Source organism: Saccopteryx leptura, chromosome 4, assembly GCF_036850995.1.
Source record: "Saccopteryx leptura isolate mSacLep1 chromosome 4, mSacLep1_pri_phased_curated, whole genome shotgun sequence".
Lineage (NCBI taxonomy): Eukaryota > Metazoa > Chordata > Mammalia > Chiroptera > Emballonuridae > Saccopteryx > Saccopteryx leptura.
The window spans coordinates 213780155-213805508 of NC_089506.1; the positions used below are offsets into that span (position 1 = coordinate 213780155).

The 25354-nt window shown below is 45.0% G+C and overlaps 1 non-coding gene and 1 pseudogene across 1 annotated transcript; both read right to left on the reverse strand.

Annotated features, from left to right (window-relative positions):
- Window positions 1–10676: 10676 nt before the first annotated feature.
- On the reverse strand, window positions 10677–10783 carry LOC136404591 (U6 spliceosomal RNA). Its single transcript, XR_010751314.1, has one exon. It is a non-coding gene; the product is annotated as a U6 spliceosomal RNA (small nuclear RNA).
- Window positions 10784–21102: 10319 nt separating this feature from the next.
- On the reverse strand, window positions 21103–22358 carry LOC136404343 (polymerase delta-interacting protein 3 pseudogene; annotated as a pseudogene).
- Window positions 22359–25354: the final 2996 nt, after the last annotated feature.

Genomic DNA, 25354 nt, shown 5'->3' on the forward strand with positions numbered 1-25354 from the left:
ATGATTTGTGTCTGTCCCCTTCCACAGCTAAGGGATACCAGGACAATGCAGGTGGCTCCAGCACTCCTCCCATACCAGATAAAAAAAAAAAAAAAAATCAAAGCCACATCTTACTTCTGCGAGAATGAGAGGAGAAGTCACTTCATAAATCGCAGCAGGTCTTGCCAGGGCCAGCTGTGGGCCTTTAAAACGCAACCCGGAGCCCCTCTGCGTCAGCTCCATTTCCTCCCGTTCTCTCTCCAGTGCACCTCCTTCTTCTGGAGGGAGTGCGAAGCACACGGGTAGACCACATTTTCTATCTGTCAAGGGTGCTAACGGTGGCAGGAAGATGGCGTGCCTATCTTTCCCAATGTGCACAAACTGTGCCAAGATGTTGTGCCTGCCTCACGTACCGCTGAGGCCTCCTTTCTGGTGCGGTTTTACTCTCAAGGCCTCTGGATGTGGCTTCTCCTTAGAGGCAGGACTTCTGTTCCAACCCTGCCAGGTGAGGGGGCTCTTGGAGAAAGCCAACTGATAGACCAGGTGCAAGGCTGGCCCTCCCCCTGGTACCGAGCAAGGACCCTCTGCATTTCTGCAGCTCTGTGCAGAGAGTGGCTTTCAGTTGTTTCCCAAATGGGTTGGGCTTTGGTTCCTGCAAAACCAACATTGCTTCCTTTTTCCACCTGGTCTGTAGGAAAAGAAAGGTCAGGGACTGGGAGTTTTGGCCCTGGGAAGCTAAGGGAAGGGGCTTGTCCTGATAGGTGCACTGGCCCATCGGACAGGACAAGGGACTCTGGACCCCAGCCCCCCAAACTTCTTCATCTGTCACTTGGACTGAGGGGGGCTTGATGACTGTTTTCACTCGTAGTTTTTTTTATCTCAATCATTCCACAAGTATGCTCCAAGCATGCACCACATACCCAGCACTGCTAGGTTTTGGAGATGCCTTGTGAACGGAGCAGAAGTGGTCCCTGCCTGGCAGAGCTTTGTGTCTGTCCAGAAGGGAGACAGACAATAAAAAAATATTCACCCCACGCACATACAGTCTGATAAGTGCCAGGAAGTGAGAGGATTTCAGATGGAGGACGTGATAAACTAAATAATGACCGCCAAAGAGGTCCATGTGCTAATCCCCAGAACTTGTGAATATGTACTTTACAGAGTAAAAGGGGCTTTGCAGGTGGGATTCAGTGAGGAAGATGGGGAGATTGAGATCTGAAGAGGAAGAGATTATTCTGGATTATCCCAATGTAATCACAAGGGTCCTTATAAGAGAAAGACAGTAGAGCCAGGGTCAGAGAGGAACAGTGAGGATGGAAGCAATGATCTGAGTGATGAAAAGTAAGGGCCATGAGCCAAGGAATGTGGGCCCCTAAAGAAAGCAGACAGAGTGTTTTTCTAGCAGAAAGAATAGCATGTGCAAAGGTCCTGAGCTAAGCAGCTCTGAGGCTCTTAGAACTGCAGTTCTCAAAATTTTTGGCCTCAGGAGCCCTTATACACTCTTAAGAATTCTTGAAGGCCTCAAAGAGTTTTTGTTCATGTGGACTAAATCCAGGGCCAGCTACATAATTTGCAGGGCCCAGTGCTAAACAAAAATTCAGGATCTCTTCAAAAAGTAGGAAAAAAGTGCTGGTAAAGTTACTGAAATAGAAAGTTTTCCCCTTTCTCCCACAATATCCCCCTGTCTCGCTCTCTCTGTGTCTCTCTTTCTCTCTTGATTAAAAAATTTTTATTTTGAAGTTAAATTTAATGAGATGACACTGATCAATAGGAGTGCATATGTTCCGGTGAACATCTCCATAGCATTCAAACTGATGATTGCTTTGTGTGTCCATCACGCAAAGTCAAATAATTTTCCATCACTGTATATTTGTCCCCCTTTTCTCCCCTCCCTGCTTCCCCCAGGTAACCATTTCACTTTTATTTATGTCTGTGAGTCTCAGTTTTATATCCCACCTATGTGTGAAATCATATAGTTCTTAGCTTTTTCTGATTTACTTATTTCACTCAGTATAACGTTCTCAAGGTCCATCCATGTTGTCAGAAATGGCAATAGGTCATCATTTCTTTTTTATTTTTTTATTTTTTTATTTTTCTGAAGCTGGAAACGGGGAGAGACAGTCAGACAGACTCCCGCTTGCGCCCGACCGGGATCCACCCGGCATGCCCACCAGGGGGCGACGCTCTGCCCACCAGGGGGCGATGCTCTGCCCCTCCGGGGCGTCGCTCTGCCGCGACCAGAGCCACTCTAGCGCCTGGGGCAGAGGCCAAGGAGCCATCCCCAGCACCCGGGCCATCTCTGCTCCAATGGAGCCTTGGCTGCGGGAGGGGAAGAGAGAGAGAGGAAGGAGGGGGACGTGGAGAAGCAAATGGACGCTTCTCCTATGTGCCCTGGCTGGGAATCGAACCCGGGTCCCCCGCACGCCAGGCCGATGCTCTACCGCTGAGCCAACCGGCCAGGGCCAGGTCATCATTTCTTATGGCTGAGTAGTATTCCATTGTATATATGCACCACATCTTCTTCATCCAATCCTCTATAGAGGGACACTTTGGTTGTTTCCATGTCTTGGCTACTGTGAATAATGCCGCGACAAACATGGGAGTGCATGTGTCTTTACATACCAATGTTTTTGAGTATTTTGGGTAGATACCCAGTAAAGGGACTGCTGGGTCATACAGTACTTCTATCGTTAAGTTTTTGAGGAACCGCCGTACTGTCTTTCATAATGGCTGTACCAGTTTACATTCCCATCAGCAGTGAATGAGGGTTCCTTTTTCTCCACAGCCTCTCCAACACTTATTATTGCCTGTCTCATTGATAACAGTTAATCTGACAGGTGTCAGGTGGTACCTCATTGTAGTTTTGATTTGCATTTCTCTAATAGCTAGTGAAGATGAGCATCTTTTCATATATCTGTTGTCCATTTGTATGGATATCCATTCTTTTTCTTTTCAAGAGAGAGGCAGGGAGAGAGAGAGACAGAAACTTCGAGCTGCTCCTGTATGTGTCCTGATTAGGGAATCGAACGGGTAACCTTTGTGCTCTAGAATGATGCTCCAAACCAAGCTATACAGAAAGGGCTTAATTTTTACTGATTTTTAGAGAGAAGAGAATGAGAAGTGGGGGGAAGAGCAGGAAGCGTACAGTGGTAGTAGTTGCTTCTCATATGTGCCTTGACTGGGCAAGCCTGGGGTTTCGAATGAATAACCTCAGCATTCCAGGTCGACACTTTATCCACTGCGCCACCACAGGCCAGGCAGTGGCTCTGTTTATATTATTGTTTGCAAGTGTTTTATCAATAGGGTTGTTGAATTTTATCAAATGCTTTTATGGTGTCTATTGAGATAATAATGTATTTTTTTGTCAGTCTTGTATTGATATGATATATTCATGAACTGACTTTTAAAAAAATTTTTTTTTTACAGAGACAGAGAGAGAGTCAGAGAGAGGGATAGACAGACAGTAACGAAGAGATTAGAAGCATCAATCATTAGTTTTTTGTTGCACGTTGCAACACCTTAGTTGTTCATTGATTGGTTTCTCATATGTGCCTTGACCACGGGCCTTCAGTAGACCGAGTAACCTCTTGCTCGAGTCAGCGACCTTGGTTCAAGCTGGTGAGCTTTTGCTCAAACCAGATGAGCCCATGCTCCAGCTGGCGACCTCGGGGTCTCAAACCCGGGTTCTCTGCATCCCAGTCTGACACTCTATCCACTGTGCCACCACCTGGTCAGGCATGAATTGATTTTTAAATGTTAAATGAGCCTTGCATTCCTGGGATAAGTTTCATTTGATCATGTTGTATAAGAAATACTGAATTGTAGTTTTCTTGTGATGTCTTTGTCTGGTTTTGGTATCATTGGCTTTACAGAATGAATTGGGAAAAGCTGTATTTTTTTTTTTTTTTCAGAAACAGAGTCAGAGAGAGGGACAGAAAGGGACAGACATATAGGAAGGGAGAGAGATGAGAAGCATCAATTCTTCGTTGTGGCTCCTTAGCTTCCTTAGTTGTTCATTGAGTGCTTTCTCATATGTGCCTTGACCAAGGGGCTACAGCAGAATGAGTGACCCCTTGCTCAAGCCAGTGACCTTTGGGTTCATGTCTATGATCCTATGCTCAAGCCAGCGACCCAGCACTTAAGCTGGTGATCCCGTGCTCAAACTGGACGAGCCCGTGCTGAAGCCAGTGACCTTGGGGTTTCACACCTGGGTCCTCTGAGTCCCAGTCTGCCGCTGTATCCACTGCACCACCACCTGGTCAGGCTGGTGATGACTCTTAATTTATTAAGGGCATTTGCTCAGGGGTCTCTCCAGCTTTGCATCCTCCAACCAACTCATATCACACTGAATGGCTTCATCGACTTTATTAAACTGGGCCATCCAGGCAGCAGAGGGAATGGGCCCCCGAGGGAGGGTAAATGTCCCTGTCTCCCCCTTCTTCTTCATACATTTTATCCAGGGAGGGGTCTTCACTCTCAGGAGGGTTATCGAGCACACTCCTACTTTCACAGAACTCTGAAATCCCATTGTGCTGCATCTGCTGAAGTTTAGTTTGAGTCCCTTTTGTTTTCATTTTTTTCCCACAGCCACTGTAGTGCTGGAATTGCGCTGGGTTATGACATACAGGGAATTTGCGTCTTCTGTTAGGTGTAGTGGGCAAGGGGGGTTGGGGTACGAGGAAGCCCAGATTCTCACTGGGTACCACTGAACGTGGAAAATACAGATTATGTTTTAAGAGAGAGAGAGAGCCTGACCTGTGGTGGCACAGTGGGTAAAGTATTCAACCTGGAATGCTGAGGTCACTGGTTCGAGGCACATGTGGGAAGCAGCTGCTATGAGTTGATGCTTCCTGTTTCTCCTCACCCCTCTCTCTCTTTATCTCTCTCCCCTCTCTCTAAAAATCTATAAGCAAAATCTTAAAAAAGAAAAAGAGAGAGAGAGACAGGAAGGGAGAGAGAGTAAGAAGTACCAACTCATAGTTGCTTCACTTTATTTGTGAATTGATTGCTTCTCGCATAAACCTTGACTGAGGATTGGACCTCGGGCTCAAGCCAAGCCAGCAACCCCTTGCTCAAGCTGGCAACCTTTGGGCTCAAGCCAGTGACCTCGGGATTGTGTTGACAATCCCACTCTCTAGCTGGTGACTTCAGCCTTTTGGGTCAGTGCTCTATTCACTGCACTGCCGCTGGTCAGGCCCAGATCTCCATTTCCGAATCCTGCCCCAGCAACAGAGGGTTCTGGTGTCAGAAACCTGGGTAAGGCTGTTGGGCCGAGACATTCATGTAGTAAAAGGGTCTGGGGATATTTACTTCAGGATGTGTGTTTTTTTCTGAAGAGTTCATCCTTTAGGCTGCTCGAGTTTGAAGTCTATGCCTGGGAGAGTTGATGGTGGCATGCTGACTCCCTTGTGGCCTGACCTCTGCAACCCAGAGTGTCTACGGTTTAATTTTCCATTTATAATCAATAAATATTTGGAGGGAGATACTTTGATATTATTCACATTTTCTTTTTCCCCTTAAATTTTCGTCCACTAATTTTAGCATTCATTGGTGCAACAAGCATTTCGTTTGGATTCTGGAAGTTCCCTGAGCAGCTTTTTTTCTGGTCTGCACAATCAGTTTAAGAAGCTGAAGATCTTCAGACCAAGTCTTTCTAAAGAACAGCATGACTTAGCGGCCCCAGAAAAACTGTCACTAGCTGAGCACATCAAGGTGACACAGTTACGAGTGGTTCTTGCAAGACACTCTGTCCATAGTCCTGTGAGAGAAATGACCTGTGGGTTCTGCCCTGTCTTAGGTTTGGGTCATGAATGTGACTTTAGGATTAGATCAAACCCCCATCGTTGCCACCAGTGTGTCACTTTTGTCAAGATGAATGTGTGCAATTAACAAAGGCGCCAGGGCTGGCTAGGAAACCAATTATAACAAACACATCAGGTATCAAGAGCGTGGCACAAACACAGCTTCCTATCGACTGACGCCAATCATCTTTGGCACTCAAGGCCCTCAGCCCCTGTTTTTCACACCTTCAGGGACCATTGTAAAGTGTCAGTTTTCGGGCCTTTCTGAGCGCACTCTTTGGTGTCTGCTTTGTGATATACCTGGGGTATGTAAGCAGAGAACTATGAGGTATTATTTGCTTCTAATATCTGCTTTGTTCTGACTCTTCTCTTACATAATATAAAGCTTAGAGGAAAAGTGTATAAAGAAATAAAACCCAAAAGGCAGAACCAGGAGAGTGAGTGATGGCATTCATCGATCGCCTGTGCTTCATGGGGCTGAGGTGATGGAATCGTGGGTTGGGAGGCTGGTTTGCACCCACAGGAGAATAGCTCCCACTGTCTCAGCTGCTGGTCCTCTGGTGGGAATGTGTTTGCTGCCCCCATGGCCGGGTGGGCAGAGGCCTGCTGGCTGCCAGCATACCTCCAGGAATGGGACCCTCACTCCAGAGCTTTCTAAGGTGGCCCATTACACTGCTAGACTGAGAGCCCAATTCCTGAAGTTCCTCCTCCCCAGCCGCCTGGGTTCCATCTCCTCAAGTTGTCAGAGAACAAGTCTCCACCGCAGTGACTTGAGGGCAGCATCGTGCGCCTGTCTTTCATCCCCAGAGCCCAACGTAGGGCCTGCCCCTGTCTGTGCTCGGTGAAGCCTTGTGGAGTTCAGTCATAGGAGTGGGGAGAGCTTTTGGCAAAGAAACAGGCTCAAACCCTGAAATCATGCAGACGTCTGGAACCTTCAGAATGTTCTCCAACAGAATATCGCCTGTGCTCATTATCTGATGCTGTGTGTGTGGGCTCAGCATTGCTTACTAGTGTTCTGCGTCAGTTAGCCTTTTGGTTCAGCACTGGCTCAGGGAGGGAACAAGAGGGAGGGTGGTGTGTCCTATGTCAGGGTCGGGGCGGCCCAAAGGAGGGAAGGTATAGGTAGCAGGATGGGTCTCCCTTGCAAACATCAAAGGAGAGCCTTACAGTTATTTTAGGGATGAGAACACTTGCATGTCATTAGAGCAAATTGCAAACCCTCTTCTAGAGGGTTTCCAGGTGAGGGGCCAGAATGTGTTTTGACTTAGTTGTCATTGCTGGGGTGGGGGTAGGGAGCAGCTGTGCCCCCTGCTCTTAGGGGCTGGCAGAACCCAAAGAGGAGTGAGCTTTGTGACCCATCTAAACAAGTTGGGTAAAGGGGAGACAGGTGGCCAGATGGGCTCCAAGCCAGTCTAGACACAGTGTCTGAGCCCTGTCTGTCCCGGAAGGAGACAGTGCTGGCTGGAGCTCATAGACCAAGTCCAAGCTCGTGTGAGGAGGGAGCAGCTTTCATTGTCACGCCTCCTTCTCAGACCCAAACTCTTTCACTTACAAGGTCCCCTGTGATGACATTGGGCCTGCCTGGGGCCTTCTGGGACTCTGTGCCTAAGAGTGGGACAAAAGGCCTGCGCAGGCACGGGGTGGGGGTGGGGCACTGCTGGTTCTCTTCAGCTGTCACACTGAAGTCAAGTACTGTAATTCCTTGGTGGGGTTGCTGTGTGTCCTGGAGGTCTACCCGGCTCTCCAGGAGTAATTGGGCCACAGAAAAGACCTTCCGAGTCGGTCAGCAGGTTGCAAGGATGAACAAAACATCCTGGCATGTGCCCATGATGTCTCTGCCCTTGTCAGTTTGACACTCTGAACCAGTCAGGTGACGCAAGGATGCTAGACTTTCAGGACTTCTGCTGGTTCAAAGGGTTCTTGCGATACAGGGTGATTAGTCCTAGAAGAGCTGTTTGGCTTTTCTCAAGTTAATAAGAGATAGCTTTTTGTCATTCTTATTCACTGCAACTCTGTAACCTAGATGCTCATTAAGGGATGGAAAAGGACACATTGTGGAAAATAAAACTCTGAGGTAGCATAATGATGCCAATGTATTTCTGGTTTTCTGTGAGATAAGTGAAAGTGAAGCACAATTGTTCTGGGCCTAGTTCTGCGAGGCTGTGTTTGGCATGGAAAGCAAGGCAGGCACTTCTCTACAGGTCTCGGTGTTTGAACAACACAGGAAAACTTGGAGAGTTCTGTGGGCCGGGGAGTCAAGAGAGCCTGTGTCGCCAGGACTCCTAAACAAAGGGAGGAACTCCCAGCAGAAGTGCCCAAATCTCCCAAGTCCTGGGCAAATAAACATTGGGACGCATTTACAAATAGCTTGACCAGGCAGTGGTGCAGTGGATAGAGTGTCAGACTGTGATGCAGAGGACCCAGGTTCGAAACCCCGAGGTCGCTGGCTTGAGCCCAAAGGTCATTGGCTTGAAACCCAAGGTTGCTGGCTTGAGTAAGGGGCCACTTGCTCTGCTGTAGCTCCCTGGTCAAGGCACATATGAGAAAGCAATCAATGAACAACAAAGGTGCTGCAACGAAGATTTGATGCTTCTCATCTCTCTGCCTTCCTGTCTGTCTGTCCCTCTCTCTGTCTCTGTCACAAAAAAACAAAAACAGATAGATGCAGATGTGTCTGTCTACTAGGCAATAACCAATTGTCCATCAGTTACCACTAATTTTTTACTATCAGTTCTCACAACTTACAGGGTTTTAAAATAGCTCAAAGATAAAGAAAAGCTGATATAACCTGGGAAGGCCTCAGTCAGGACTTTCGGTAATCCTTTTGTGCATTTTAGGTTCTCACAGTTTCCACCCACAGTCTTCCCCTCTCCTTTGGGCCCTAATAGTCTCAAAGAAAGTCTAGTCTTGATCATGAACTAGATTGGTCTCATTGGATTTAGTCTGGTTATTTGTACAGGAGTGGCCAGGGCATTAATTCACCATATAGACCTTCTTCAATTTTCTTGCCTGAAAAATCTCCATAAGAAGTCTCAAACTGGATTTTCAGAACCTCTGTTTCCCGAGGTGTGAAAAACCAAGCCCAAGAAGCTCTCTCCATCAATTTTCATCTGTAGCTTCTGAAAATTTGTGTGACTTCTTCTCTTCCGTAGGTCCCACAAATTTCCCAAGATTCTCTGGCACCCTTCAGTGCTCCTGTCAGCCTGGTACCAGGGCCATTTTCCTGGGAGGGCTTTGTGGATGTGGATTTATAAGTAAAACCAACTTTTTGTCTTTGAAGTGGCTGGTCCTACCAGATTCAGTGAACACTGTCTCCAGTGTGAGCCTCCAGCATGGCAGTGGATACACAATTAATGTATCAGTTATATCCTGGCAGAAAGTAAGACAGATTCTTATTGAATCTATGCCATGAAATATTTTGCCATGAAAAAGTATAAGAGTTTCTGAATTCTGGGGAATCAGTGAAGATCATATACCATTTTTAAATGTTTCATTCCAACTTATGAAAACAGTTTTACTAAATTGCTGTGGATTCCAGATCCCTTACAAAAAGAAAAGGGCTTCCTTATGTATTCAGAAACTAGAGCTTTAGAAATATAGGCCTGACCTGTGGTGGTGCAGTGGATAGAGTGTTGACCTGGAAATGCTGAGGTCGCCGGTTCAAAACCCTGGGCTTGCCTGGTCAAGGCACATGTGGGAGTTGATGCTTCCTGCTCCTCCCCCCTTTCTCTCTCTCTCTCTCTCTCTCTCTCTCTCTGTCTCTCTCTCTCTACCCCCCTCTCCTTTCTAAAATGAATAAATAAAATAAAAAAAAATAAAAAAAAAGAAGTCAATCTAGGTATAACCAGATTTATTCAACTTCGTAGCGAATGCAGTGACCTGTATGCGTCTTTAGTCTTTAAAGAAAAAAAAGAAAAGAAAAAGAAATATATCCACCATAGTCCAAAAAAATAACTACAATAACATTTCCCTCTAAGTGCTGTTCATCCTGTGTGATTAATTCTTGTTCCCCTGGACTGAGGGTCTCTTGAAGCCTTCTGCTTCTCAACTAAGTGAGTTCTGGAAATCCTGACTCAGACCACTACCATAATCTGAAGGCAGTTGGAGTGGTTTCAGCTCAGAAGCTTGTTCTCAAGAGTTTATTCTGGGACATGCCAATAATCTAGAAGAACCTCTATGGTCCTTTCCTGGAGGCTGAAGCTTGTGAAGACACGATAATGAACTACAGGCTCTGGCCTGTAGTTTATAGCCAAGCAGCCACACAGGCATCAGAGTCAAGTAAAAGCTGTCTGTAGGCACTGAGACTTAGTGGCTCTGCTTAATTTATTATTGATAATTTTCAAATCTGAAAGGTTTGATGAGAGATCATAATAAGAATAATGCAATTGCTGAGGAAATCTGGTTGTTTCTAGGGCATTCAAAACAAGGTAATAGAACTATTCAAAAAAATTAGACAAAATGTCTCTAAGGCTAATGTCTAAGACTAATGATTAAGACTATTTTATTTTTTGTAATTCTTTTTAATTTTATTTTTTTTGTTATTTATTGATTGATTTTAGAGGGACAGAGAGAGAGAGACAGAGACAGAGACAGAGAAGCATTCGTTTATCGTTCCACTCAGTTGTGAGTTTACTGGTTGCTTTCCTTTTGTGCCCCAATGGGATATCAAACCTGCAACCTTGGCATTTCTGGACGGTGCTCTAACTGACTGAACTAACTGGCCAGGGCAAGCGTATTATCAAAGAAATCACTAAATATTAGATCTGATTTATAAAAGTGGATGGACATAATTTTAGAAAGGAAAAAAATCTCCATATTATCTTGAGACATAATACTTTTCTTTTTTTCTTAGTTGTTTTTTGTCTGGGAAGCTTTTTATTTCTCCTTCGATTTTAAAAAAATATGGAACGCTTCACGAATTTGCGTGTCATCCTTGCGCAGGGGCCATGCTAATCTTCTCTGTATCGTTCCAATTTTAGTATATGTGCTGCCGAAGCGAGCACAGAGACATAATACTTTTAACCAATAACATCAAGTAAGTCAGGAGTAGATTCACTAAGTCTGGAGTAGACATCCATATTCTTATTTATTTATTTATTTATTTATTTATTTTAGCAAAAGAAAGAGAGAGAGGGACAGACAGACAGGGACAGATAGACGGAAGAGAGAGAGATGAGAGGCATTAACTCATGGTTGCGGCACCTTATTTGTTCATTGATTGCTTCTCATACGTGCCTTGACTTGGGCTCCAGCCAAGCCAGTGACCCCTTGCTCAAGCCAGAGACCTTTGTGCTCAAGCCAGCAACCTTTATGCTCAAGCCACCAACCATGGGGTCATGTCTATGATCCCACATTTAAGCCAGCAACCCTGTGCTCAAGCTGACAACCTCAGGGCTTTGAACGTAGGTCAGTACTCTATCCACTGCACCACTGCATGGTCAGGCAACACCTATAGTCTTATCACACTTTATGGGAGCTCCAATGTGCATTACCAACTGAAATCTCTGGCTTCTAAGATGCTACAACTCAAATAAAATTAATTAGGTTGAGAACAAGTGAACATTCCAAATAGTAACTGAAATTGTGATTCCCTTGTTGACAAACAGGCAAAGTACACCCAGGATACTGATAAATGTAAGCAGAATTATTTTGTAAGAGTTCTGATCAGTATAGAACTGAGAATAAAGAGAATAGACTGTCCATACTTGAGGAAAAAGAGTATTTTTACAGTTGTGAATTTCAACTGTTAATAAGTCTGGAATTTGAATGTTGAATAATTTTGGAAGATTGATTTTTTTTTTAAATTGACAGTTTGAGAAAAGAAATGTCAACAGATTATGAATAGAGCCAGAACAAGCCCCATTTTGCTCTCTTGCTGCTTCCTAACTAGAAATAAGGAATGCAGCTCAGTGTGCCACCCCCTCTGAATGGACACTCCCCTCCTGCCCCATCAAGGGTCCCTCAAGATCAGGACAATGCCGGCTGACTGGTGGGAAGGCTCCAAAAAGCAGGCGACACATGAATAAATTTATGAATGAGCACAGATCACCTGTCCACATGGGTGTCAGTTTTCCTCCTAGTGGAAGAAGTCCAACAAAAGAATTTTTTTTAGAAGCAAGGAAAAACAAAACTCCCAGTCACTTGCCTCATGGACTGTGGCCCTGGAAGAGAATGGAGTGCATTGAGTTTCATGAGCCAGTTCTCTGAAACCCAATGTTTGAGAGAGCGGAAGGTTGATTATTCTAAAATCTGATAAAAGAGTCTAATATTCAAAATGGCAAAGTTACGTGCACAGCTTAGAAAGGAGACACAGCCAGATGCTCCCAAGATAGACTGGAATTATTTTGTCATCTAGAGGAGACACTAATGTTTTTGGAGAGTGATGGTCTAAGAGAGCTGAAGGTTTTCTGTCATTTGAATGTTGACTTATAATCACTCCCAGTCTTGATCATTCTTTCCTTTCAAAAGCGCCAGTATCAAGACCATGAATAAATAAATGCAGATGCTTTATCAGGCACTCGCCGAATGCAGGGACACAGGAGGGAATGCCGCAGATCACATCCCTCCACTGCAGCCGAGGGAGCTGAGAGTCTGTGCAGGACCCGAGGAGGAAGTGTGGGATTCCACTGTGGATCCACTCGTCATGAGGAACGAGAGAACCTTGAGGCTAGGTTGAGCTTTTCTTCAGGAATTCAGCTCCATCTACCTGTCACACACACACACACAAATGAGTTTATAAATCAGTAAGTCTGAGCAGGATTTCTAACAAAACCCTGAAAAATTAGTGTTGTTAAAAAGTGTCCATAGCAGATGTTGTTACTACCAGTGATGAAGTTAAACCATTAAAAAAAAATCCAAAATAGCAGCATCAATGAGAAAACCTGGCCCTGGCTGGTTGGCTCAGTGGTAGAGTGTCAGCTTGGTGTACAGGAGTCCAGGGTTCGATTCCCGGCCAGGGCACACAGGAGAAGTGCTCATCTGCTTCTCCACCCCTACCCCTCTCCTTCCTCTCTGTCTCTCTCTTCCCCTCCCGCAGCCAAGGCTCCATTGGAGCAAAGTTGGCCCGGGCGCTGAGGATGGCTCCATGGCCTCTGCCTCAGGCTCTAGAATGGCCCTGGTTGCAACAGAGCAACGCCCCAGATGGGCAGAGCATCGCCCCCTGGTGGGCATGCTGGATGGATCCTGGTCAGGCGCATGTGGGAGTCTGTCTGACTGCCTCCCCGTTTCTAACTTCAGAAAAAAAAAAAGAGAGAGAGAGAGAGAACCTAGTCTTAAAGGACAGACCATCAAAATGTCCCATGGTACCTGTCTTACTCAGCAGGTCAAAGATTCCTTCTGACAGTGGGAGCTACTTGAGGGTGTGGTGTGTGTGGGGGTGTGTGTGGGGGTGGGGGGCACTCTTTTGGAGTTAGTTTAATAGATCCCTGGAAAAGAGGGCAGGGGTACTGGACCCATAAGGGAGGGTACACGTTTACAAACTGCAGCTTGTGCAGTGGATAGAAATTACATACAAACTTTATGCTACTACAGGGAGTATCTCTACTTTGTATACTTATATACTGCCCTTAGAAATTTTGAACTTGAAACCCGCCCAGGCAGCTCTGATTTTGACAGATAACTCTGTCAATGAAGCTGTCTCAGATAGAATCTATGTGTTCTACAGTGATTTCAGTGCTGGCTACAGAAGATATATATATATATATTTTTTAGTTAAGATCATAACTGCCAATGCCATCTTTACAAACAGAAGATTGCTAGAAACAATATTTAGGTGTTTCTCTTACAATGCATTCATTTGAAGGAAGGTTCTGATGTTTATTATTATTATTATTATTATTATTATTATTATTTTACAGAGACAGAGAGTGAGTCAGCGAGAGGGATAGACAGGGACAGACAGACAGGAACAGAGAGAGATGAGAAGCATAAATCAGTAGTTTTTCGTTGCACATTGCGACACCTTAGTTGTTCATTGATTGCTTTCTCATATGTGCCTTGACCGTGGGCCTTCAGCAGACCGAGTAACCCCTTGCTGGAGCCAGCGACCTTGGGTTCAAGCTGGTGGGCTTTTTTTCTTTTTTGCTCTAACCAGATGAGCCCGCGCTCAAGCTGGCGACCTCGGGGTCTTGAACCTGGGTCCTCTGCATCCCAGTCCGACGCTCTATTCACTGCGCCACCGCCTGGTCAGGAAGTTCTGATGTTTAAGAAAAGATAATTAGAACATAATTTAATTTTAAGATGTAGTAGAGCCTGATCTCTGAAATGGCCAGCAAAATCCAGTGTCCTGTAAATAAAGCTTGGCCACCATTTAAGGGGGCTAGAGCCTGACCAGGTGGTGGCGCAGTGGATGGAGCGTCGGACTGGGATGCGGAGGACCCAGGTTCGAGACCCTGAGGTCGCCAGCTTGAGCCCGCTGGTTTGAGCAAAAGCCCATCAGCTTGAACCTAAGGTCACTGGCTCCAGCGGGGGGTTGCTCGGTCTGCTGAAGGCCCGCGGTCAGGGCACATATGAGAAAGCAATCAATGAAAACAACTAAGGTGTTGCAGTGAGGAATTGATGATTGATGCTTCTCGTCTCTCTCCATTCCTGTCTGTCTGTCCCTGTCTGTTCCTCTCTCTGACTCACTCTCTGTCTCTGTAAAAAAAAAACAAAAAAAACAAAACAACTTCCCAAAAAAGTCTGACCAGGTGGTGGTATAGTGGATAAAGCATCGGACTGGGATGCAAAGGACCCAGTTTCGAAACCCCAAGGTTGCCAGCTTGAGTGCAAGCTCATCTGGTTTGAGCAAGGCTCACCAGCTTGACTGACCAGTTGGTGGCAAAAAAAGAAAAAAAAAATAAGGGGGCTAGAAAGGGAATGAGTAAGTTCTATATATGGCATGGCAGGGATATTTTCAGAGCTAAGTGCTCTTGGGAAAGCCACTGAAGAGGATGTGCCAGGATCCTGGGGCCTTTCACTTGACCTTGGGCACAGCTCCGACAGGGTCCCAGCAATACAGATGTTCCTTGACCTACAGTGGGGATATGTCCCAATAAACCCATCATACGTTGAAAATATAGTAAGTTGAAAATGCATTTAATACATCTAACCCCTCAAACATCATATCTTAGCCTAGCCTAGCCTACCTTAAATATTGCTCAGAACAATCGTATTAGCCTACAGTTGGGCAAATCATCTAACACAAAGCCTGTTTTATAATGAAGTGTTGAATATCTCATGTAATTTATTGAATACTGTATTGAACATGAAAAACAGAAGGGTCGTCAGAATGCTCACCAGAAATATGCACGACTGAAAGCACACTGGACCTGAAAAATAATAAGAGTATCCATTAACAACTAATGAGAAATGATCCCTGTTTAGATACTAGGCAGCCTGCTTTCAGGAACTAGCTCGTTAACTCTCATAAGAACTCCATGAAGTAGGTTCTACTTTTATCTCCTTTTTATAGTTGTGCAAACTAAGACATAGAAAGGTTGAGCAACTTGCCCAAGGGCACAGAGCCATCCTGTCCTCCAACTCACTCAGCCAGAATGACCAGTCTACATGCAAACCTGCTCAATATAGGCTTAAGACTTAAATAGTCTCCCCCGCCCCCATGCAAATAAAATCAAACTCAAATTCTTTCTTTCTTTCTTTCTTTCTTTCTTTCTTTCTTTCTTTCTTTCTTTCTTTCTTTCTTTCTTTCTTTCTTTCTTTCCTTCTTTCTCTTTCTTTCTTTCTTTCTTTCTTTCTTTCTTTCTTTCTTTCTTTCTTTCTTTTTTTACAGAGACAGAGAGAAAGTCAGATAGATAGGGACAGACAGACAGGAACAGAGAGACTTGAGAAGCATCAATCATCAGTTTTTTGTTGTGGCACTTCAGTTGTTCATTGATTGCTTTCTCATATGTGCCTTGACCGTGGGCCTTCAGCAGACCGAGTAACCCCTTGCTTGAGCCAGTGACCTTGGGTCCAAGCTGGTGAGCTTTTGCTCAAACCAGATAAGCCCGCACTCAAGCTGGCGACCTCGGGGTCTCAAACCTGGATCCTCTGCATCCCAGTCCGATGCTCTATCCACTGTGCCACCGCCTGGTCAGGTTCAAACCCAAATTCTTAAAATAAAAATCACTTTGGTTGGAGAAGTTATTGGGGTTCAAATGGAGAGACGTGAACTTCAATTGGCAGAGTCTTGGATTAGGACATTATTAGTCATTTTCTTTATTAAATCTGCAATTGGATTCTTTAGAAGGGCTTTCTAACACCTCAGTAATTCACACATCTACGAATGCTATACCAGAAAGTCAGCAGAGACATCAGCAATAATGTAGTCAAGTGCTGAAGTAAAAATTTAGGTTAAATACTGCTGAGTACATCTAACTTCGGTTTCCTTGCATCAGCACTTGCATTCTTACTATTTTAAATATCATTGTTGCTCATTCAATACTCTCTTCCCAGCAAATGCAGTCATTGGATGAAGGAAAGCATAATTAATACCTTTACAGTTTCCTATTTTTATTGCCACCACTCTGACCAAATAAAATTAAATTACAGGCCTCTCATTTCACTTTATGTATTCTTCTCATTTGAAGTACAAGTAGATATTATATTATTTCACTCGTAGTAACAGCACAAACAACTTTATATTTTGTACCAGCAATGTGGTTCTGATCAACCTTTAAGGTTAAGATTTACTTGGTACACTTTCTTAAAGAATTATAATGGATTTTCTTTTAGAGGCAAAATAAATAGGTGAATAAAATTCTCGCTGACCATGCATCTAGTATGGATGAAAGCAATGTGAGCTCTCCTAGGAAAATGGTGTTGATCTTGAACAAATTACTTTGTGAGTTAGTAGATGCTATGGGGAGCCCTCCCACCCTCATTTGTGTTATCAGCAAGTTTTGAATTGATTATCTCAGGGAATATTAACCACAGTAAAATGTTCTGGACAGGAGTATTAGTAAAATTTCTTTATTAATTAAAAGAGGAAAAAAGTAATTATATTCTCTGCCAGGTCCCTTAAATCACTTTCTATTTGCAAATTCTTGTAGCTGTTTGAGATCTGCTCAGATCCTTACACAAAGTGGTTGAAGAGAAATAAGTGTGAGCCTGCAATAGACATTAAGAATGTGGCTGCTGAGAGGCTTGGGTCAAGCTAGGCTTGAAGACCTAAGCTACTTTGTGGAGAGAATCTGCAGACATCCCCCCCTTCCCTCCCACCTGCTGAATGTTTTTAAAACCTTCCTTTCTTTCTCTTTCTTTCTTTCTTTCTTTCTTTCTTTCTTTCTTTCTTTCTTTCTTTCTTTCTTTCTTTCTTTCTTTCTTTCTTTCTTTCTTTCTTTCTTTCTTTCTCTCTTTCACGAGAAAAGGGGATATAGTGAGGTACATTCCTGTATGCGCCCCAACTGGGATCTACCTGGCAACTCTGTTTAGGACTGATAAGAGTACCAAGCTATTTTTAGTGCCTGGCTGGAGCAACAGAGCTATCCTCAGAGCCAGGGGCCACACTCAAACTCAACCAAGCTGCTGGCTGTGAGAGGAGAAGAAGAGAAGGGGGAGAAGGTGGGGAGGAGAAGCAGATGGTTGCTTCTCCTGTGTGCCCTGACCGGGGATCAGACCTAGGATGTCCATATGCTAGGCTGACACTCTATTTACTGAGCCACTATCCAGGGCTTTCAGGACCTTTCTAAGCATCCGCCTGCTCCTCGCTGAGGCTAGTAATGAGTAGGAGCAGTAGTTTGTGGGTGGGATGACTGAGACCCGGCGTAAGGCACTATTGACACATGAAGTTGAATGCTTTTTATGGGGGCCTTCCTGTGCACTGTTTAGAACTGTCCCTGTCCTCTTCCAATAGATGCCAGTAGCATCCATGCCCAGTTGTAACAACAAACTGTTTCCAGACATCGTAAGCCCCCCCCCCCCTTTTTACTGTACTTAGTCAGCTGGAAGAGTGTGCAGGCCACCTTTGGGAGCTGAAGTCAGTTTTAGCAAATAAAACTCTTTATTAGTATAAATATGTCCCAAATATTACATGGACCATAGTAGGCATCCTGTATTTCATCTGACAATACTAATCGGCTGCGATAGCTGTTGGAGAAAGGCTGAGACTTAAGGAAAAATAGGACACTAAAATGAGCCCTCACATGGAGTCAAAGCAGCCATTGATTCAGAAACCATCCCATGATCAGAGGTAATTTCCAGAAGGTAGTTTATTTCTGATCAGGCTGTGAGCTCCCATATTAAGACTGAATGTGGTTAAATGTTTGTAAAGGAAGTGAACGTGACTAAGATGTGATTCCTTTTTTCAGTAGTATGGAAAGATGGTCAAATTTTATCATTTTATAAAAACACTACCTTATGTTTCTACACTTCTTTTTTAAGAGAGAGAGAGAGAGAGAGAGAGAGAGAGAGAGAGAATGAGATACAGAAAGGCAAAGAGATGAGAAGCATCGACTTGTAGTTGTGTCACTTTAGTTGTTCTATGTACTTTGACCATAGGGCTCCAGCTGAGTCAGTGACCTCTTGCTCAAGCCAGTGACATTGGGCTTCAAGCCAGCAACCATGGGATCATTTTGATGATCCGGTGCTCAGGCTGGCGAGATCATGTTCAAGCCAGTGATCTTGGGGTCTTGAACCTAGGACCTCAACATCCCAGGTTGATGCTCTATCCACTACATGACCACTGATCAAGCTATTTCTATACTTTTTACTAATTTGTGCACAAAAGTGAAGTGGTTTCACTGATATTTATTCTCTGAGTTCAAACTACATTTATTTATTTGTTTTGAAGAATAACAAGGCTCTGGCCAGTTGGCTCAGTGGTAGAGTGTCAGCCCTGCATGTGGAAGTCTCAGGTTTGATTGATGGTCAGGGCACACAGGAGAGGTGCCCATCTGCTTCTCCACCTCCCATCCCCCTTCTCTCTCTCTCTCTCCTTCCTCCTCCCGCAGCCATGGCTTGAATGTTCGATCATGTTGGCCCTGGGTGCTGAGGATGGCTCCATGACCTTGCCTCAAATGCTAACATAGCTTGGTTGTTGAGCAATGGAACAGTGGCCCCAGATGGACAGAGCATCGTTTGGTAGGGGGTTGCCAGGTGGATCCTGGTCAGGGTGCATGTGGGACTCTCTCTCTGTACTTCTCCACCTCTCACCAAAAAAAAAACCAAAAACAAAAAAAAGGAAAGAATAGCAGACATTTATTCAGAAATGTATAAGTAACAGAGTCTCCTCCATCCCTTAATGCCTCTTCCTTTTGTTTTGAATGAAAGAGACACAGATGGGAAATGAGTGGAGGGGGAAGTTAAGAGGGACACAAGGGTTGGCCCACCACCTTCTCTTCCTTGTTTTCTGTGATGACATCCTGTAGGCCAGGGGAGGCAAACAGGCTTCGCCTATAATGTGCCACATGGCTATCTAGAGGATCGGGTCCATACGGCCAGGCAGCCGCAGCTAGCTCAATGAGACTTCGGTGACAAAGCGGCCTGGCATGGGACTGGAGGGAGGGGCGAGGGTAAAACCATGTGGGCAGGATGTTTACCATCTCTGCTCAAAGCAGAGTCTGAGCAGTGGCCAGATTGTGCTCAGGACCTGAGAAACAAGGTCCGACTGCCGTGGGTGCTCTCTCGGGCCAAGAAGTTTTGAAAAAGTGTAGGAGGAATGACTTCCAGCTGCTGAGGAGAACTAAATTTGTACCCATTCAAAGAAGATGAAGGGAACAAAACCTGCATTCTTAAAGAACCGGAAAGTGGAGCAGCGGCAGGCCTATTCCTTGGACTGGCCAGGCCTCGGCAACTCCAGAGCTGGAGGACTGAGCTGGGTTCAAACCCTGGTGCTTTCCTGCTTGACAGATGAACTCTGTGGAAACACGAGCTTCCAGGTTTCTTTTCACTGGGCTGGCCCCATGCCGGTCATGAGAGACTCTCAGTGTCTCAGCCCCTTTCTTTCTAGGCTTGTATCTTTCACAGTGCTTGCTACTGATTCTGTAGAGCTCCCAGAAAGAATCCTGCTCCCCAGCTCTCTCCATCTCTGCCAGCCTGGACTCCCCTTACAGTTCCAACAAACCAGTGGGAGACTGACAGTGACTGGAGCAATGCTATCTTGGTGTTCAGGGGCTGCCCTGGGCTCTACAGTTTTGCCCCAGCTCCCTGGAACCATGCGGAGGGAATAACCCGCCACTTGCTTGCAAGGGCTGCTTCGATCTCTCAACTCCTTCTTCGCCACCTGCCATTCCCCTCCTCCCATTGCCAAAGCAAGGAAATATTCCCCTGGTCATGGAGGAATGGGTCACTTACAACAGTGGAGACAGTGCCCCTTGGTGGTCTGCATATATGCTCCCAGCATCCCTGACTATTGTCCTGTAGACATCTGAGGCCAGAAAGAAAGCCAGAAACAAGCCAACATCTCCCCTTTCAATAATCCTCCAAACCCATAGTGTCACAGAAGTAGGGGTGGGCTGGCATCAACATCAAAACCAGGGTGGGACGTGGGCTGGGCCTAGTGAGTTCTCAAAGGACCTGCCACGCAAGCCTCCCCAGCAGTGGTAACCAGAGGAGCGGGGGTGGAGCACTCGGCAGAATCCAAGGAGAAGGGAAGAGACCTCGCAGGACTCCCTGAGTGGCCTGGGTCAGCCCGGCTGTCCAGCCAAGAGCTGAGGTGCACTCTTCCCTGCAGAGCAGCAGCCTCGCTCGGCCCTTGCCAGCAGGGCCCTCTCCAGATGAGTCTGGTGGCCACTGTGGTGAGAGGACAAGAGGCCTGTGACCTGATGGCCACCCAGGCCATCTCCATTGACCAGGCAGCTGAGTGGCACAGCTCTGGAGCTGACCTGGCTCCCATTAGGATGGCAGGGCCTGCCTTTCGCCACTTTGTTTGAAAAGTTTAAAAAGAAAAAGGGGACACTTGAATCCATGTAAACAATACATTAAAATTAATAAAAATTAAAAAAAAAAGAAAAAGAGGAGGCAAGTCCCTCACCCTTGGAGAAAGCAGTGTCTTTCAAACAGCCTCTGCCCTGAGTTCCCTGGAGCCACAGGAAGCCATGCAGAGAACTTAGGGCTGCATTTCCAGATGAGAAATCAGTTTGGGTTGAGGTTAGGAGGAGAGACATTCTGAGCATCGCAAACGTACGTTGGTGAGAAGGCGGGGCGAGAAAACACACTGCAGGACAGTGAATGCACGGGGTAGAACCCAGGGTAGAGCACATCACAGAGAGGCGGTCAGGCCAGCGAGGAAGTTCTCCACCAACTGCCTGGGGGCCTCCAGTCCGGCAGCCCATTGGTCACAAGCTTGGCTTTGGGAAACAGCCACCCTCCTCTGCCCCCACTTCTGACTGCCTCACTCCCCTGATCAAAGTCTGATTTTGAATTCTGTGGGCCATGTGGTCACAGAAGCCCTCAAGGACCTGAACAGTGCCTTCAGGATGGGGCTAGGGTCCCACTTTTGCAGAAGGGTGGGCTGGGGCAGCAGAGTTCACCCTGCGAGGCAGCTCACTCCTTTTTCACCGAACGTCTATCACTCAGCTGTAGCGGGCCGGTCCGGTCCGAAGTGATGACGTTCCCATTCATGTGAAGGTTGCGTGTACTTCATTGCCCATATAGACACAGCTGTTATCTTTCTTACATGCAGTGATAGCATCATCCTTCTTCACATAGACCATCTCTGCTACCCCAGGATGAACCAGCTGAGCCTACTTCAGGGCTCCATAAATACAGAAAAGCTCAACAGTGTCCTCCTTGGTGACTGTAGGGTGCAGATTATTCACAGTCATCTCGATGCTTCTAAAGGGCTGAGGATAGGTTCAGCAGGGGCCAGCTCCTTGGGGAAATTCTCCTTGTTCTCTAGTGTCTGGGGCATGTTGGTCAAAGCTTTTGTTCCAACCGAGGAGGGGAGAGCAGCAGCTGTGCATGCAGCATTCTAAACCACTTTGGTGAGAGGGGGTGGCCTTGGACATGGAAAGCTCAGAACTGCTCAGCCCCTTACCTGGTGGAGAAAGCGGGAATGGGAACTGCAACATCATCGTCTTCATCCGGGTCATATAAATTCTGTTTGTCCTGGTGATTACTGACGATGTTTATTCTCATTCTGGCAGGGTGGACATGAGGCGGTGTCATGATGTTCTGCTGTGGAACCTGGGTGAGCTTCAGAGCTGGGGTCACCATCCTGATGTGGGGGTTCATGAAGGCAATGGGGGAACTTGGCTTCAAGCCGAGCTTCTCCCAAGCATCAACTACCTGGTGGGGTTTCTGGGGTGCTGTGCTCTGCTGCTTGCGGGCGTTCAGCATTTCCCTGGCGTCCTGCACTTTCCCTTTGATCTGGAAACGAGCGTCTTCCATCGAGAGCTTTTCCCAGGCAGCCTTGACTCAGCTTGAGCCGGGCATCTGGGCATCTGGACATCCGGGAATCCGAGAGGCCAATCTTCTGCCCAGCACCAACCTCTGCTGGAAGGTGGCTGTGTGTGCTAGCTAGCTGAGGAAGCTCTGCTGGGTCCCAACATGAGATCAGACACCTCCAACTCTTGGTCTGACTTTGAGCCACCCCTTTGCTGCAGCCCCGCGCTTCTGTGCTTCCGGATGAGCTGGTCCAAGCGGACAGATGTCTGCCATCTCCCACCGCACAGCAGCTCGGATTCCCTCAGCCCTCCAACCCAGACCTTCGGCCCCTACGGAGCACCTAGCTGTCTCCCTAGACTACTTTTAAAATTACAGTTACTGGAAAATAGCTCTGAGTGCCTGTTTTCTTTTCAAAATAAAAATAAAACATAATTTAAAGTGTTTTTGGTTAAAAAAAAAGTAAAGCAATCTAAATAAGAATAAAGTGAAAAGTGAAGTCCTTTTTCCCACTGACTTTGATCCCATTTCCAGAAGTAATCACTACTGACAATTCCTAATGAATTATCCTGTGTGCTACTAGAAATTTTCTACACATCATCAAGAAAGTATGCATGTCCTGTGATTGGCTTGCACACTGGAAGGGGCTTTGCAAGGTGGGAGAGAGTGACCTATTGGGAGGAGGAAGCTGGAGAGGCAGGAGAACTTGCAGAAGGTGCTGGAGATACTGGGTCAGGTGAATCAGGATTGCCTAAGGAACATGCAGGAGACAAAACACTCACATCTCAATTTTTTAATTGTTGTAACCTGAGGAACCCCTGTATATGCTTCCACTTATTTGCATCTTTCTCAGTTTCTTTATTGTAATTTCCCAGGTATAGGTCTTTTACTTCTTTGGTTAAATTTATTCATAGGTACCTTATTTTGTTGTTGCTGTTGTTGCAATAGTAAATGGAATTGTTTTCTTATTTTCTTTCTGATAGTTAATTATTGATGTATAAGGATGTAACTAATTTCTGAATATTAATTTTGTATCCTACTACATTACCAAATTCATTTATTAAATCTAGTAGACTTTTGGTGGAGCCTTTTGGGTTCTCTATGTACAATATTGTGTTAACTGTAAATAATGACTGTTTTACTTCCTCCTTTTCAATTTGGATGCCTTTTCTTATTCATCTTGTCTGACTGCTGTGACTAAAACTTCCAGTACTATGTTGAATAAGAGTGGTAAAAGCGGACATCCTCATCTTGTTCCTGATCTTAGGGGAAATGCTTTTAGTTTTTGCCCATTGAGTATGATGTTGACTGTGGGTTTGTCATATATGGCCTTTATTATATTAAGGAATAACCCCTCTATTCCCACTTTGCTGAGAATTTTTATTATAAATGGTGCCAGATTTTATGAAATGCTTCTTCAGCACCTATTGATATGATCATGTGATTTTTATTCTTCATTTTTTTTGTTATGAATCACATTTATTGATTTGTTAATATTGTACCAACCTTTGTGGTGTATGGGTGTATGATGTTTTTATTTTTATTTTTTTAGTGAGAGAAAGAGAGAGAGAGGCAGGCAGGAAGAGAGAGAGAGAGATAAGAAGCATCAACTTATAGTTGTGGCACTTTAGTTGTTCATTGATTGCTTCTCATACATGCCTTGATTGGGGTGGCTCCAGCTGAGCCAGTGACCCTTTGTTTTGCTCAAGCCAGTAACCTTGGGCTTCAAGCCGAGACCTTTGGGCTCAGGCCCGCAACCATGGGATCATGTCAGTGATCCCCCCACTCAAGCCAGCAACCTGGTGTTCAAGCTGATGACCTCGGGGTTTCAAACCTTTGACCTCAGTGCCCGGGTCAATGCTCTATCCACTGCACTACCACCTGTCAGGCATCATGGTGTATGATCTTTTTAATGTATCGCTGGGCTTGGTTTGCTAGTATTTTGTTGAACATTTTTGCATTTATCTTTATCAGGGCTATTATTGGCCTATAGCCTTCTTTTTTTTTTGTAGTGTCTTTGTCTGTTTTATGGATTAAGATTGTGCTGGTCTCATAAAAAGAGCTTGGAAATCTTCTTTCCTTTTGAAGTTTTTGTAATAGTGTCAGAAGGATAGGTGATAGTTCTTTGAATGTTTGGTAAAATTAGCTTGTGAAGCCATCCTGTTCAGAACTTTTATTTGTTGGGAGGTTTTTTTTTTATTGCTTTAATTTCATTTGTTGTAATTTGTCTATTCAGGTTTTCTGATTTCTCCTGATTCAGTTTTGGAAGATTGTATGTTTCTAGAAATTTATCCATTTTGCCCAGGTTGTCTAATTTGTTGGCATATAATTGTTCACAGTATTTTCTTACACTCCTTTGTATTTCTCTGCTGTCAGTTGTAATTTTTCCTTTTTCATGTCTGAACTTATTTATTTGGGTCCTCTCTCTCTCTCTCTTTTTCTCTCTCTCTTCTTTTCTTGATGAGTCTGATTAAAGGTTCGTCAATCTTGTTTATCTTTTCAAAGAACCAGCTCTTAGTTTCATCGATGGTCTGTATTTTTATTTTATTTTATTTATTCATTTTTAGAGAGAGAGGAGAGAGAGAGGAAGAGAGAGAGGAGGGTAGAGGAACAGGAAGCATCAACTCCCATATGTGCCTTGACCAGGCAAGCCCTGGGTTTTGAATTGGTGACCTCAGCATTCTAGGTCGACGCTTTATCCACTGCGCCACCACAGGTCAGGCCATCTCCTGTATTTTTCTTTTAGCCTCTATGCCATTTATTTCTACTCTGGTTTTTTTTTTTTTTTAATTTTTAATCAATTTTAGAGAGAGAGGAAGGGAGAGAGAGAGAGACATTGATGTTTCTGAATGTGCTCTGACAGGATTGAGCAGGCAACCTCTGTGCTTCAGAATGATGCTCCACTGAACTGAGCTATCTGCCCAGGGCTCAGCTCTGATCTTTATTATTTCCTTCCTTCTACTTACTCTGGGCTTTGTTTGTTGCTCTTGTTCTAGTTCTTCTAGATGGAGGGTTAGATTGTGTATTTGGGATCTTGCTTCTTGAGCTATGCCTGCAATGCTGACCTTCCCTCTCAGGACTGCACTTGCTGTGTCCCATAGCTTTTGGGTTGTTGTGTGTTCAATTTTCATTTGTTTCTAGAAAACTTATGATTTCTTTCTTGATCTCGTTGTTGACCTATTCTTTGTTTAATAACATGCTATTTAGCCTCCATGTACTTATTGAGATATAATTTTTTTTTTTTTGTATTTTTCCTTAGTTGGAAACGAGGA